The sequence below is a fragment of the Delphinus delphis genome, chromosome 2, assembly GCF_949987515.2.
Source record: "Delphinus delphis chromosome 2, mDelDel1.2, whole genome shotgun sequence".
NCBI lineage: Eukaryota > Metazoa > Chordata > Mammalia > Artiodactyla > Delphinidae > Delphinus > Delphinus delphis.
Window position 1 is genome coordinate 62,972,396 of NC_082684.1, and position 16,990 is coordinate 62,989,385.

Genomic DNA, 16,990 nt, shown 5'->3' on the forward strand with positions numbered 1-16,990 from the left:
GAAAAAAAACATTCTTAAAGTGGGGAAATCTACAGTGTTCAAAGTGGTAAAACCAGACACCCAAAATAACTATTCGTTTTACCAAATAAATAAATAACCATTTTAAGCTTTAAAATGAGTGAGATGTAATATTTGTTGAACATTTATTATGTGCCAGACATTGGGTTAAGTACTTTACGTACCCTTTAGTTTTCACAAGAACCCTCTGAGGTAGGTACTATTATTATCTCTGTTTTACAAATGAAAAAACTCAAGAATGGAAAGGTTAACCAACTCACCCAAGTACACAGGTAGAGATTGATTTGTGGAGCTAGAATTTTTTTTAGCTCAACCACTAAGCCATACTGCCATATCATGAAAGAATATTTCTATGAAACATCAGAAAATGTGAGATTTGAAATCACCCACAGAAAAGATTGTGAAGGCTACTCTCATATAATATCTGAGCAAATGAGAAAAGCAGACAACCATCCCTAACACTTACTGAGCATTTGCCATATTCTAGGCACTATGGCAAGCACTTCATGTGCATTTTCTCATTTAATTCTCACAATCCTATTAAGAAGGTTGCTATTATTATTCCAACACCCATTTAACCAGTGAAGAAATGGAGGTATGAAAGAAGATCACACTGTGAACCAAGACCACAGGATAGATTTGAACTCAACTCTGAATCCAGAGCCAGAGGTTTCACTTTGGAATTAATATTTTAAACAAGATCATGCATGAGTAGGGTGGGGTTGAGCTTGAGGATATCTCAAACACTTAGGAGTTTACAATGTAAAGTACTTATCTTTTCTTGTTTTAAAACTACTGATACTTCTGTGGTGATTGTACAGGTTTTTCATGAGAAGATTAATAAACTAAGAACTTTAAAAAAAAAAGAAATACTGACACAAGCAATATAACCCATCCATTTCTCTTTCACTTAACATTCTAATCACCAGATTATTGCCTTTGGAGAAGGCTCCTGTATCTAATAAATATTTGAAGATACATCTTTAAAACAAGGAAGTTACCTAACCCAAAGCACTAACTCTAACAAGAATTCACCATCTATTTGCAGTCCTGACTTGCGTGTCTGGTTATGCCATAGATTCAGGGGCACTGGAGCATATCAGAGGCATTTATGAGCTTAAGGTGCTCCAGGAACTTAAGATACAAAGCAAGGCAGTCTAAGAATGTCACATTTTTGTTAGGCAATGTCCTTTCCTTATGTGAGTTTAAGACAACACAATCCTTACTTTTAAAATAATAATATATAAATATGAGAAAATTCTAACGGAAGCATCAAAATATTGAGTGGGTAGAACAGACTCTTATTTCCCTTGAGTGGCTAGAACAGTCTCTCATGTGAGTATCTAAACACGTATTTAGATCATTCAAATGCCATACACGTCAAAACACTCCAACTTAACACTTCCTTTGAAGTCACGACAATCAGTTTTTTATTAGTGTCATTATTTAGCATTTCTATAGCACTTCACTTTTGACAGGTGCTTTATAATTATTTCTACTCTTGGTTAACTCCTACTCATTCATTAGCATGCAGTTACTTTCCCAATAAAATATATACATTCGTTGACAAAACTGAATCTAACCAAAACCAAGAGGTTCTTATATCAGAATTTCAGACAAACATGTATCCACAGGACAAATGAGGCAGATAGACAGATGATAGATTGATAGATGGATGATAGGTAGATAGGTAGGTAGGTAGATAGATAGATAGATAGATAGATACAGTGACATATAAGAAAATTATTCCAAGGATCAGTAACATTCTTGTATTCTTGTCTTGGTTCAACTGCAGCTTGGGATTATCAGTCATGTCCCTATGTTGCCAATGACAGCATGAATAAAAGACCAGTGGTCACATATGAACTAAAATTGTTGAAAGAGTAAGTGAATATGGCAGAGACTGCTAATTATTAGCCAGTGTCCAGTCTCTCTTTCTTTACGTAATAGAATCTCCAGCCACTCATCTAGACAGTACATTTCCCAGCCTCCCTTACAGCTAGAAGTAGCAACATAACTAAGTTCAGGCCAATGAGATGTGAGAAGAATATGTGCAGCTTCTGAGTCATCTCCTTAATCATAAAGCTGCTTGCCATGGACCACAATGAGGCTGGTTAACATCTGTCACCGTACATAATCACAAACTTTTTTTCTTGTCATGAGAACTTTTTAGATCAAATCTCTTAGCAACTATCAAATATGCAAAGCAGTATTATTAACTATAGTCACCATGCTGTACATTGCATCCCCATGACTTACTTATTTTGTAACTGGAAGTTTGTACCTTTTGACTGCCTTCACTCATTTCTCCCACTCCCCACACACTGCCTCTGCTAACTACCAATCTGTTCTCTGTATCTATTAGCTCAGTTTTTTCTTTTGATTCCACACATAAGTAAGATCATGTGGTACTTGTCCTTTTCTGTCTGACTTAATTCACTTAGCTTAATATCCTCAAAGTTCACCCACATAGTTGCAAATGGTAAGATTTCATTCCTTTTTAATGGCTGAATAATATTCTACTGTATATATATTCCATATTTTCTTTATCCATTCATTCATCAGTGGACACTTAGGTTGTTTCCATATCTTGGCTACTGTAAGCAATGCTGCAATGAACATGGGGGTTTCACAAATCGTTTCAAGTTAGTGTTTTCATTCCTTCAGGTAAATACTCAAAAGTGGAAATTCTGGATCGTATGGTAGTTCTATTGTTAATTTTTTGAGGAACCTCTATGCTGTTTTCCATAGTGCTGCACCAATTTACATTCCCACCAATGGTGTAAAAGGGATCCCTTTTCTCCAAATTCTTGCCAACACTTCTTATCTCTTGTCTTGTTGATAATAGCTATTCTAACAGGTATGAGGCAATATCTTACTGTGGTTTTGACTTGTATTTCCCTGATGATTAGTGATGTTGAGATCTTTTCATGTACCTGTTGGCCATCTGTATGTCTTCTTTGGGAAAATGTCTATTCAGATATTCTGCCCATTTTTTAATTGAGTTGTTTGGGGTTTTTGTTATTGAGTTGTGTGAGTTCTTTATATGTTTTGGATATTAACCCCTTATCAGATATATGATTTGAAAATATTTTCTCCCATTCAGTAGGTTGTCTTTTCACTTTGTTGACAGTTTCCTTTACTGTGGCAAAACTTTTTAGTTTGGTATAGTCCCACTTGTTTATTTTTGCTTTTGTTGCCTTTGCTTTTGGAGTCAGATTCAAAAAACTCATCACCAAGATGAATATCAAGGAGCTTACCACCTATGTTTTCTTCTAGGAGACTTATGGTTTCATTTCCTACATCAATTCTTTAATCTATTTTGAGTTAATTTTTGTGTATGGTGTAAAGATAGGGGTCCAGTTTCATTCTTTTGCATGTGGCTGTCCAGTTTTCCCAATACCATTTATTGAAGAGACTGTCCTTTCCCATTTGTACATTCTTGGCTCCTTTGCTGTAAATTAGTTGACCACATATATACATAGGTTTATTTGGAAGCTCTCTGTTCTGTCCCTTTGATTTATGTGTCTGTCTTTACACCAATACCATACTGTTTTTATTACCATAGCTTCGTAATATAGTTCAATATTAACAATATAGGCAATGATGCCTCCAGCTTTATTCTTATTTTTCAAGATTGTTTTGGCTATTTGGGGCCTTTGGTGGCTCCATACAAACTTTAGGATTATCTTTCCTATCTCTGTGACAAAGCCATGGGCATGGGTATTTTGATAGGGATCACACTGAATCTGTAGATTGCTTTGGGTAGTATGGACATTTTAGCAAAATTAACTTTTCCAATCCATGAACACAATATCTTTCCACTTGTTTATGTGTTCTTCAATTTTTAAATTAACATCTTATAATTTTCAGTATATATTTAAACTACCACAAATTCTAAATAAGTTTCAAACAATTTCAAATAAGTTAACAATTCTTACTGAAGCTGAGAAACTCAAATAGCATACAACTGATTCATCAATACAAAAGATTTCTTATTGTGCTAATGGTGGATCTGAGACTGTAAGTTCTCAGAAGGCAGGAATATGCCCTATTCATTTTTTCTTTTAATTTCATAAAATAAACAAGCAGGAATCATTTTATTTCTCCTGTTGAAGAATTATCATGAATTATTCAAGATTTAATTGCATCAGGATAAATTAAGCTTTCACTGTGGTTTCAATACAACAGATCTTTGCAAAGCTAAATGAGCTTACTGACTGCTGAACCTTTTAAATTAACTGAGTTTAATTTTCACATGACCAATTGTTTTTATGGCTTATATGATCATTGACCATTTTTTCAAAAGCATTTAAAATGACTGAAAAACAAAGGTTTCCAAAGTCTATGAAATAAGTAAAATCTTATCAAATAGAATTAGAACATTTACCTTCCTCAAGGAAAAAAAATGTTACTGGCTTGAACATTTTTATCTACTCTGAGTTGAGAAAATTAATTCCCTTGGAATTTTGGTCTCAATTTTACTAGCAAATATTGAACTACTTAGAAGCTACTCACCAGTCTTAAACCTTCAACTCACATCCCACATCTTAATCATCCCAAGCTGAAGGTTTACTGTCTTGACGCTGGGTAGCAGCGCTTCCTCGCGGCTACCAAGTAAGAAGCTCACCAGCTCATTAGCAGCCCTCTGACCTTGACCAGGCAGCTGACAAAGCAATCTCATCCCACCTGTGCGTTCATTCTGATTTGCAACAATAAGACAAGACCTGGATGGAAGGATGATGGAAAACTCAACTGGAAATTGTCTAAGAGTTACACTCTTCCTTGGGCAGAGAACCAGGGAGCTTAGATCTCTGAGACAGAAGCACACAGATCCACCAGATCCTCTACACAGTCCTTGCTTACTGTGTTTTTAATTTAGATAAAAAAGAGAGATATGATTACACAGAAAACATCAACATCTGCAGAATTACAAATTAAGCAAATGCCATGGGAAACACGTGTGTTTCAGTCCCTTTCTGGAGCTCTTTTACCATCTGTTATCTTGGAAGGAACTCAGGAGCTGTAGTACTTGAGGAGATTCTCATCCGTAGGTTTGAGGATTTCCTTATCTGCCATATTCACTACCCACCTGGGAGCAAGACCAAAGAAAATCTGCCTTGGATCTTTTTGAGTACTGAGCATTTTGAAGAGTTCATCTTTCCTGATATCAAGTAAAATATAACCGTACTTCTTGGCGAGCTCCAGTCTTGCTTCAGGAAATTCAGCAGGATCCGCCAAGTAACCACGATTCCTTGCATCAGTGTAGTAGGGTACCAGTGCCTTGGAGGTGAGCATTCGCTTGGGAATGGGCTGTCCACGGAGAAAGAATGCAATAGGTTTTCACAGAATTTCCAGGCTTCGTGGGTCGTAGAAGGCCGTCGTGACGACACCCTCATTCTTCTCGATTGCAACGATGGCCAGCTCTGAAGCCAGCTGTACTTCAATGTTAACTTTCACCTTAAAGGGGTCATCACCCTCCTCTACCAGCTGGACACCATAATCCCTTTTAGATGGCTGGAAGGTCACATCTCTCCCACTGACAAGTTGGGTTAAGTCAATAGGTTGTGTAGGATAAACTCGACCCAAATCAAAAAGATACTGCAGCCTGTTGAGAGTCAAAGGCTGATACTGGCATCTGAAGCTATGTCCTTCATTAAACCCATATTTTGAGATTCAAAGGTAAAATGGAGTGTGGCCTTTCTCAAAGCCCAGCCAGGGCCGGGTTCTTCTCTGTCGTTCTCCCTTGTGGCCCCTGCCACATTTTCTACCTCTTCTCTGACCTCTTGGTCATCTTTCCGGTTTCCTGGAGCCTGGGTTTGGCCTCAGGTTAGCCGGGCTCACACGGTGCAGGGCCCACAGCAGGTCCAGGGCCTGGGGCCCCCTCGCCCCGCACTGGGCCAGCCATGACCCACGCGCCCAACAAGCCTCAAGGGCGCTGGGCCACCAGAGCCTGCCTTATTCATTTTTTATCCTCTTCCTTCTTTGTACCGTAACTCTAATATGTAGATAAGCACCAATATCTTGGAATCGTCTAAGGATTAAAAACAAATTCCTCCTACAGAATTTATTGCTATTATCTTTATCCCAATGACCCTCATGTTCTGCCATTTGCTGGTTCTGAGAAATGCAACCATATTTTTAATTATTAGACTTATTGTAGAGCCTGTGAAAATTTAGACCTGCAGACATTAACTTTTTTGGATGTAGAATTTATTCAGCATCTCGTCTATGCCTGTTTCTGTGTAATACAACATTACTACATTTAAAGTAGACATAATCATCTCCACTTAAAAGGCGAAGAAACTGGGGCTTCCCTGGTGGCGCAGTGGTTGAGAGTCCGCCTGCCGATGCTGGGGACACGGGTTCGTGCCCCGGTCCGGGAAGATCCCACATGCTGCGGAGCGGCTGGGCCCATGAGCCATGGCCACTGAGCCTGCGCGTCTGGAGCCTGTGCTCTGCAACGGGAGAGGCCACAACAGTGAGAGGCCCGCGCAAAAAAAAGACGAAGAAACTAAGACATAGATTAAGTAATCTGTCCAAGATCACATGGCTGGTAAATAATAGAGCTTAGATTAGAATACAGTCTTCCTGACCCACCGGACAGTCTTCTTTCTGAGAGCTCTACTCAACTGCCTCATCAATTTCTGATACACTTTTACATTTCAAACTTTGGAGCCCCCCAAAAGGTGGGGGCATAATAATGGCCAGGTATTGATGGATAGGAAAATTAAAAGGTAATCCTACCCAGAATATAAAGATCAGGAAGGACCATGGGTAAACACATCAGAGCAATTCTTCCCTGAATAAAAACTGGGAAACTTTCCAAGAAGACATCACTATTAACATAATCATTTTTATTCACTTTTGAAAGTTATCATCTAATTCAACATAATTCTTCACCATATGTCTAATTGGAATCTGTCTGGATTCAAAGATGCTGATGAGAGTGAACATATCAAGGTCAGGAATTGTCTAGCTATACAAGACTCTAGGTGGTTGAATTGTACATCTTTTTCCCATAAAACTTTACGCTTACTTAATGAGATATCCCATATGCTCAGTCATAGATGTTTTGATCAGAAGAGGTCCAAGAATAGGAAAAAGCAGTGTTTTAAATTTCCACTTTGATGTTGTTTTATTTGTTCATTACTATTTGTAATTTAGTTGGCTCTAATTAAAGCTAAAGAGAGAAGATGAAATGAGTTATCTATGCAATTCTTAGCCCTCATAAAGGGAACATAAGAGTATCTAGGAATCTTGGGTGGCAAGTAAATATAAACTTGGTTTCACATCTCTGAAATTAAACTTCCCACTTTCCAGACAGATAAGTCTGGTATGAGACCATAGGCAAGTCTTTTTTTTTTTTTTGGTATGAGGGCCTCTCACTGTTGTGGCCTCTCCCGTTGTGGAGCACAGTCTCCGGACGCGCAGGCTCAACGGCCATGGCTCATGGGCCTAGCCGCTCCGCGGTATGTGGGATCTTCCCGGACCAGGGCACGAACCCGTGTCCCCTGCATCGGCAGGCGGACTCTCAACCACTGCACCACCAGGGAAGCCCCATAGGCAAGTCTTTTTAAGAGGAAATTACAGTTGGAGATGGAGATATTAAAATTCATGATTCTAAAAAAGTGTTGTGACATAGTTTATGGCACTGTCTCCCACCCATTCCCAAAGAAAAGCATGATTCCAGGCAAGAGGTGACCCCATCCTCTTTACCCACTGATACACTGTAGGCAACTTTGTCTTCACAAAAGAGGGCTTTCAGAGTTTTAAATAAACAGGTAAGAGTTCCAAATAGTGAGTTAAGAAATGCTATATTACTGGCTTCCCTCCAACTGTGTACTAAATATGGGTGGGGCTAGGTAAATGCAGGGAACCAGCTAGATTGCATAGAAAGACCTATGTAGGAGGTACTTTGTTTGATGCACCCAGTGAGCACAGATAGTCCCCTCCCACTCGGCATGTCTAAAGCATACTCTTGATTCTTGGTGCTTCTGATGAAGTTTCCGCTTCAATGGGACAATGGCTTTCTATCAAAGAGTGTCATAACATCCTATCAAAGAGTGTCATAACACAGAACTTTTCTGATTGGTGTGGAGAGCTCTGCAAGAGCATATTAGTTGTAAGCCATAGCATCACCTCTCTTTAGGGAGAGAGAACAAAATTTAAACACACAGGGAGACAGAGAGATAATGAATTGCCTTCTTGGCAACCAACCACTCTACAGCCAATGGGATCGCTGTGACAAGTTATGAAATTTGAGCCAAAATATTTAACTCAGCCACTTATTCAAGTAGTAGACCCAATTTTAGGCACCCCACAGTTAGGGCACCAATAGAGAAAAGTCTTCTCTTCGTTTTCTGCAGTAGCACGTTTAACTTTTAGCATATCTATGGGTGTTCTGTTTCCTCTAATAAGGATATATCTGTCTGTAAAGTATACACATGTATTTCTACCAATGTAGCAATAACTGATGAATACAGGAAACTATAATAATCTGGATAGTTCCAGAAAAATATAGGAACTAGACTAAGAATAAGAGAAGATTACTACTGGAAGTCTTTCAGAATAATCTGATAGAAACAGCCTATCAATAGGGTATAAGAGGGTGAATTAGCCAATATGCGCCCAAAGAAATGCTGATTAGACCAAATTAATCCGTAGCTCCCAGAAGCTGAGATCTCTGGGTCACCCTAATGGAGCCTAATGATGTAAACTGTACAAGCAAGGCAGGAAATTCTGTGGCTCAAGAGTCAAGGGTCAGGTTAGAGAACAGAGTGAGCTCTAGGGAATGAGCTGGAAGTGGGAAAGGGGAGGAGAGGAGTTCGAAGATGAGCCTCTGAATTGACTACTCTGGGTCCCCATGTGCTCACTGAGTCAAGGCCTGACAGAACCTGGTTACAGGCTTTTGTGAGAGGTGAGGGCTCCTTAGTGGGAATATACTAACACATAAATAAAATGCACCCATTTTAAATATGCAATTTGATGAGCTTAGACAAATGTATATACCCATGTAATCATCACCCCAGACAAGATATAGAATATCTCCATTATCCCAAAAAGTTTCCTCAAAGAAGTTTCCTTTATACTCTCACCCTAAGCCGCAGGCAAGCACTGATCTCATTTCTGTCACGGTGAATTATTGTCTGTTCTTGAATTTCATATAAGTGGGGTCTTACATTATATATGCTCTTTTTGTCTGGCTTATTTGGTTAAGCCAATGTCTTTTGTATTCAACCATGCTATTTGTAGTGGTAGTTCGTTCCTCTGTACTGCCAAGTAGCATTTCACTGAATGAATAACACCACAATTTCTTTATCCACTCACCTGTTGATGGATAGTTGAGTTGTCTCCAAGTTTTGGCTATTATGAATAAAGCTGCTATGAACATTCATGTACAAGTCTTTGTGTGGACGTATGCTTCCATTTCTCTTGGGTAAATATCTAAGTGCACATTCCTGAATCATATAGCAAAGTGAATGTTTAACTTTACAAGAAATTTCCAAAGAGCCTGTACCATTTTGTAGTCCCGTCAGCAACATACGAGAGTTCCAGTTACTTCACATCTTTACCAGTGCTCAATATTGTCAATCTTTAATCTTAGCCATTCTAGTCTGTGTGCAGGGATACCTCGCTATGACTTTAATTTGTATTTCCCTGAATAATGTTAAACATTTTTTATGTGTTTATTGGCCATTCATATATCTTCTCTTATGAAATGTCTGTTCACATCTTTTGCTCAGTTTTAAGTTGTGATGATTCCTGCTACGTTGACTTCAACTTTCGACTAAGGATGACAGCATATCTGGTCAATTTGATTTAGAGCGAGTAATTTGAAGCTCCCTAATGGCACTGCTAGGCTCAAAATTATTAGCCGGGGTTCAAGTGAAAGGGTCAACAACACATGGAATGCGTAAATCAGATCATATCACTCTCCTGTTTAAAATCTGCAAATGGCTTCCCTTGGCCATTCTATTCCAATTAGAGTAAAATCCAAACTCTTTACTTTGGCCCCCAAAGCCTCACGTGACATGACCTCTGTGTCCCTCTCCAACCTCACCTCTTGCCGCTTTTCCCTCACTCACTGTGCTCCTGACACTTCACTCTTCTTTCTGTCCCTCAAACACACCATATTTGTTCTTGCCTCTGTCCCCTCTCCTTGGAATCATGTTCCCATAGAGCTCAGTGTGCTGCCTTCTTCTAATCACTCAAGTCTTAATATTAATGTCAAGACTTCCTTGCCTAATCCTGATAAACAGCACCCCTCAGTCCTTCTCTATCTAGCACTTGTCACTATCTGAAATTACTTTATATTTTATGCGTGTTTATTGCCTGTTTCACACCCACTGGAATTCATACTTTAAGAGTACAGAACTTTATCTTGGTCACTGATGCATCTCCGTGACCTATAAACAATGCCAGGAGCATAGCAGCAGCTCATTAACTGTTTTTTGGAAGGGAGACAGGGGTTGAGAAGAGAGGAAAAGAAAGCAGGTTTTCAGAAAAGCAGAAGGTAAGGCCCCTCACATCCAGACTCTTACTCTATATGCAAAGTGCTTAGCTCAGGGCTTGGCACAAAGGCTATTTCTCTTCCCCCTCAGCTGTTTGTCCCTTCAAAAGTCCTCAGCCTCTAGAATCAGAGTGGTCTTTGCCAGAGCCACGGAGGGCCATTGTTGGAGAATACACCATATGGATTCAATCTGAAGGCATCACCACCTTCCAGGCCCCCTAGTCACAACCAAGGGTGGTTTGATTTGTGACATGAGGTTGGTAAGAGAAACGGGGTAGCTTTGGGGGGTAGCTTTTGACCAGAGAGGGAAAAGGGACATTTCAGATATTCTTTTATAAACAACCAGTCTCTTTTTGGATAGCCTCAAGTTTCTGGAGCGTTCTCTCTTCCTCACCGTGGCTCAAAGCTTTCAGCTTTCGCTGTGTTTTTATCCTTTTCTCTGAGCCTCTTCAGTGGCAAAAAGCTTCAGCTTGCTTTCTCTGTCATATTCCCATCTGCCACTTTTAAACCTCATTTGTATTCCTTCTAGTTTGTAATCTGATCACTTTTATCCTTTATAACATACTTTAAACTCAGTTTTTTAATTCAAATTGGAAATTCAGTATAAGAAGTGGTTTTCTTTTTCTCTTCTCCTTCTAGTTTTCAAATATTTTGCTTCTGGTCACTTAAAAAATTATGACAGATGGATGGATGAGTGGGTGGATGGATATACAGAAAGATAGATAGATAGATAAATAGACAGGTATAATATTATCCATATTATATTTGTGTCCTTGTGGTTTGGGAGCATCTTTCAAGGGGCCCATGGCTGGTGACCACACAGAACTATTCCAATACTTGCTATGCGTTCTATATCCAATGCAAGTCTATGAAGCACCTGTTCTCTGCCCACATACCAACGAATAAACAAAGTCTCCCCCTCTTCTAATTAGTATACTCTCTATAGAGCCATAGACTTTCTCCTTATATTTAGTAACAAATCAAAAGAAAAAATTTTTAAAAACTACCCCCAAGGTCTGAGCCAATTATATATATATAACACTTCCTAATTTAAATGAACCCCTTTTCCTTTCAGACTCCCTCTACAGCATTCTTTTGTGCATTCAATCATTCATTTCATAAGCAGTTAGCAAAAATCTATCATGTGCCAGACACTGGATATAGGAAAGAGCTGAGGAGGTGGCTGATATGTACAGGAAACACTTAAAAGAATGCAGTTCCCACCTTTAAAGTCCTGTATTCTTAATGTAATACTAAAAAATTACACATCAAATGTTGTATTTATCAGGGTTCTCCAGAGAAACAGAATCAATAAAATGTGTATATATATAGAGAGAGATTTATTTTAAGGAACTGGCTCATGGAATTGTGGAGGCTGCAAAGTCCGAGATTCTACAGGGTGAGCCAGCAGGCGGGAGACCCAGGAAGGAGTTGCAACTTGAGTCCAAAGACTGTCTGCTGGCAGAATTCCCTTTCCTCCTGGACAGGTCAGCCTTTTTAAAATTAAAGCCTTCAACAGATTGGATGAGGCTCACCACATTATGGAGGGTAATCTGCTTAATCAAAGCCTACTGATTTAAATGTTAATCTTATCTAAAAAATATCTTCACAGAACCATCTAGAATACTGTTTGACCAAATATCTGGTACTGTGGCCTAGCCAAGTGAACACATAAGATCAACCATTGCATATGTGAAACAATCAGAGAACAGTCTAAGACAATCTATATTAAATACGATAAACTGAAGGGTCAAACCATAGGTGATAAGAGTGCTAACGTTTACTGAGCACTATTAGATGCCAGATCCTCGGAAGAAATTAGTTAATACTCACATTAAACCTTTGGTAGATTATATATAATATCTGCTTTTACAGGTGAAGAAGATGAAGCCCAGAGAGTTTGAATAACTTGTCCAAGATCACTTAGCGAGGATTCTAACCCAGATAAGTGTGGCAACAAAGTCCTTGGAAAGCTAGGCAATATAGTATTCCAGGTGCACAAGGAGGGTAGTGGGGGAAAGCTTGGCTTGGTAACATTAAAATTTCTTCCCCTAGAATGTAAATTGGTGCAGCCACTATGGAAAACAGTATGGAGGTTCCTTAAAAAACTACAAATAGAGCTACCATATGATCCAGAAATCCCATTCCTGGGCATATATCCGGAGAAAACTCTAATTCAAAAAGATACATGCATCCCCTATGTTCATAGCAGCACTATTTACAATAGCCAAGACACGGAAACCACCCAAGTGTGCATCAACAGATGACTGGCTTAAGATGTGGTCTATATATAAAATGGAATATTACTCAGCCATAAAAAATAATGAAACATTGCCATTTGCAGCAACATGGATAGACCTAGAGATTATCATACTAAGTAAGGTAAATCAGAGACAGACAAATACTATATGTTATCACTCATATGTAGAACCTAAAATATAATACAAATGAATCTATATACAAAACAGAAACAGACTCAGGCGTAGAAAACAAACTTCTGGTTACCAAAGAAGAAAGAGAAGTGGGGAGGGATAAATTAGGAGTATGGGATTAACAGATATGAACTACTGTACATAAAATAGATACACAACAAGGATTTACTGTATAGCACAGGGAATTATATTCAATATCTTGTAATAAGCTACTATGGAAAATAATCTAAATATATATATATACATATACAGATATGTGTATATATGTATAACTGAATCACTTTGTGGTACACCTGAAACTAACACAATATTGTAAATCAACTATACTTCAATTGTTTTAAAAAAAATTTCTTCCCCTAGAGTGAGGAAACATCCTTTTTCTAACTCATGATGTTATAATCTAATTTTTCACTAACTGATTCTTTATGTGTGTATATCTTCCTTAGGAACAGAATTCCATGAATAAGCATGTAACCACATGTGCATGATAAATAAAAGTAAGATGTATTTACTATTCTAGAATGTTTCATTATATGTTTTAACCAATAGTCATGGACAGAGGTGTTTAAATTCCTTTTTTGAGGTGGGGAGAGGGAGGGAGACTAACCAAAAACATATCTTCTTAAATAGGACATCTTGATAGCTTTCAATTTTTTGAAATTACAATAATCTTATAATGAACATTCTCATGTGTATAGCTCATCATGTCGTTATGGTAAACATCTAGAAGTAGAAACATTTTATCAAAGTAGTATCTCAGTGTGATATTAATTTCCCTTTACCTGAGGTTAATTGAGTTAATACCTTTTCATATGTTTATTGGACATTTAGACATTCTTTTTATAAAGTGCCTGTTCAAGTCTTTTTGGCCCATTTTTCTATTTGGGTTAACAGTATTTTTAAATTAATTTGGATGAGTTCTTTACATATTTGGACGAGTTCTTTATATATTGCAAGTATATACTCCCACTCTCTGGCTTTCTTTTCACTCTCTTAATGTTAATTTTTGCTGAACAAAAGTCCTTAATTTTAACTTAAGCATTTTTATCCATCTTTTCATTTAGAGTTAGTGCTTTTTGTGTCCTGCTTAAAAATCCTTGCTTCCTCATGAAGATATTCTTCTTTGTTTTCTTCTAGAAGTTTTATTTTTTATGTCCTGTAGAAGGTTTTACACAACTACAACTACGATCAATCTGGAACTGACATTTGTGAATGATGTGAGGTATTTATTGTAAAATAAAACACAGATGCAGAAAAATCACACAAAAAATGTATAGCTTAGTCAATTATTGAGTTAAAGACCACCCAGGTCATGAAATAGAACTTTACCTACCACACCTGGAGCCCCTCCATGTCCCCCTTCCAGGTCTAAAACCTCTCTCAGATCCTGACTATTGCATGCTTCTTATCTCTCTCTTTCTGTTTTTCATTTCTTTTTTATTAAAAAAATTTTTCCTTCATCTCACCTATTTCTCTTCAAGCATTGTCTGTTAGACTTATTTATCGTGTGTTCCTTCTAGCTTAGTGTTGTGTGAAATTATTTTTTCTTTTATTTCTAATTATTTCTTTTTTAACTACTTTATTGAGGTATGACTGACATAGAAAAATGCTGTATATATTTAATTTGTACAACTTGATGAGTTTAGAGGTAAGTATATATTCATGAAACAACTGTCACATTCTATGACATCAACATATCCAGCACCACCTAAAGTTTCGTCTTGTTCTTTATCACCATCATTATTATTATTTTGTGATAAGAACACTTAAGATCTACCCTCCCAACAAATTTTTAAGTATACAATACAGTATTATTAATTATAGGCAGTTTGCTTTACAGTAAATTTCTTGTGTCACTAAAACTTTGTACCCTTTGACTAATACCACCCCATTTCCCCCTCCCTCCAGCCCCTGGCACCACCAGTCTACTCTCTGCTTCTTTAAGTTTAGCTATTTTGTATTCCTCATATCAGTGGTATCGTGTTATTTGCCCTTCTGTGTCTGGCTTATTTCACTTACCCTAATGTCCTCCAGGTTCATCCATGTTGTCACAAATGGCAAGGTTTCCTTCTTTTTTAAGGCTAAATAATATTTTATTTAATTAAATATCACAGTTGCTTTATTCGTTTGTCAATGGACATTTAGGTTGCTTCCATGTCTTGACTACTGTGAATAGTGCTGCAAAGACTATGAGAGTGCAGATATCTCTTTGAGATTCTGATTTCAGTTCCTTTGATGTATACCCAGATGTGGGATTGCTGGATCATATGGTAGTTCTAATTCTTTCTGAGTCTTGTCACCTCATTTCTATGTTTTTCTAATTCTGATTTGTGAAGTTGTTTTCTTTCTTCATGTCTTATAATTTCCATGTCTTTTAGCTCGCACTGAAATAGGAGTTTACAGATTTCATCTATTCTGTTCACATGTCTTTCTGACCTGGTTTAATTGTCTGTAAGGATGATTTTTTTTTCTTATCATTTTGCATGGGATTTTACCTCAATCATTTCTGTGGCTTATTGCTCATGTGAAGTTAGTTTTCCTAAACTTTGTTTTATTTTGTTTGTTTTAATTAATTTTTATTGGAGTATAGTTGCTTTACAGTGTTGTGTTAGTTTCTACTGTATAGCAAAGTGAATCCGCTATACGTATACATATATCCCCTTTTTTTTGGATTTCCTTCCCATTTAGGTCACCACAGAGCACTGAGTAGAGTTCCCTGAGCTATACAGTAGGTTCCCATTAGTTATCTATTTTATACATAGTACCAATCTCCCTGTTCATCCCACCCCCCACTTTCCCCCTTGGTATCCATACATTTGTTCTCCTATGTCTGTGTCTCTATTTATGCTTTGCAAATAAGATCATCTATACCATTTTTTCTAGATTCCACATATGTTCGTTAATATACAATATTTGTTTTTCTCTTTCTGACTTACTTCACTCTGTATGACAGGGTCTAGGTCCATCCACTTTTGTGTGGAGGCATAATTCAGGGCAGCTTTTCTAACTTCATAGAGCTCCCTCTTCTGTTGCTTTCTTGTAGTATTCAAAAACACAGCAGCTTACTTTCTGAGATTTCCAGTCTGTCCCCATCTCCCACTTCTATCTTGATCTTCTGTTTCCTTCATCTGTTATGTTATCTCTGTCCTGCTCATCTGGGTCGCAGTCGAGGAAGAGAATCCTGGATGATCAGTTTTGAGAATTCACAAAGGCTAGATTTTCCATCCTCTGCAGACCTTACCATTGTCCCCTTGGCCTAACCCATTATTAGAGTGAGCAAAACCCCTCCCAGATGGGATATGTCATTTTCATGGATTGCAACTTGGCCCATCAGGCTTTCCAGTAAATACCTATAAATGACTTTGAAGATCTCCTCTTCTCAAGTCAGTCAAACAATGCTTTGCTTCCCACTGCATCCCCCCCTGAAGATGCAGGTCCTATGCAGATACTATGACAGTTGGTATTTTTCCTACTTGCTTGTATTTTGAAATTCATAGGGATATGTTATATCTCAGGTTGAGATTGCCAGAAGCATCTGCTGAGATGGAGTTCAGAGGGCAAAATGTTTATTAGGAAACAACACAGATAAAAGGAATGAGAGGAAGTGGGACTGGGCAGAAGGAGATGAACAACTGCAAGGCAAGTCTGACAACGCTGCCAACAACCCAGCAGGGGGTGTCTGGAGCAAATACTGCCTGTCAGAATTGTCCCACGCTGCGTCAAAAGGGCCAAAAGTTTAAACCTCATCTCATCTGGTCACTGGATGTGGGCTACCCTGAAAATGTGTGATTACAGGCAAAGCAACTCTCTGCAGCTGAGGCAGATTCTGAAGTAGCTGAGAGCTCCCCATAGCTGGGCAGGAAGTCTTTCCTTGGACAGCATATCTCTGTGTCCCATACACTGTCACTTAGTTTTGTTGAAAATATTTTCTACTGCAATTTTATTTGGAATTGCACTGACTCTACAGATGAATTTAGGAGAATTTACAACTTTAAAATATTGGGGGCTTCCCTGGTGGCGCAGTGGT

At 38.2% G+C, this 16,990-nt stretch overlaps 1 pseudogene; it reads right to left on the reverse strand.

The window, feature by feature from the left end:
- Window positions 1-5,034: 5,034 nt before the first annotated feature.
- Window positions 5,035-5,926, reverse strand: LOC132419577 (large ribosomal subunit protein uL15m pseudogene; annotated as a pseudogene).
- Between the last annotated feature and the right edge of the window lie 11,064 nt (window positions 5,927-16,990).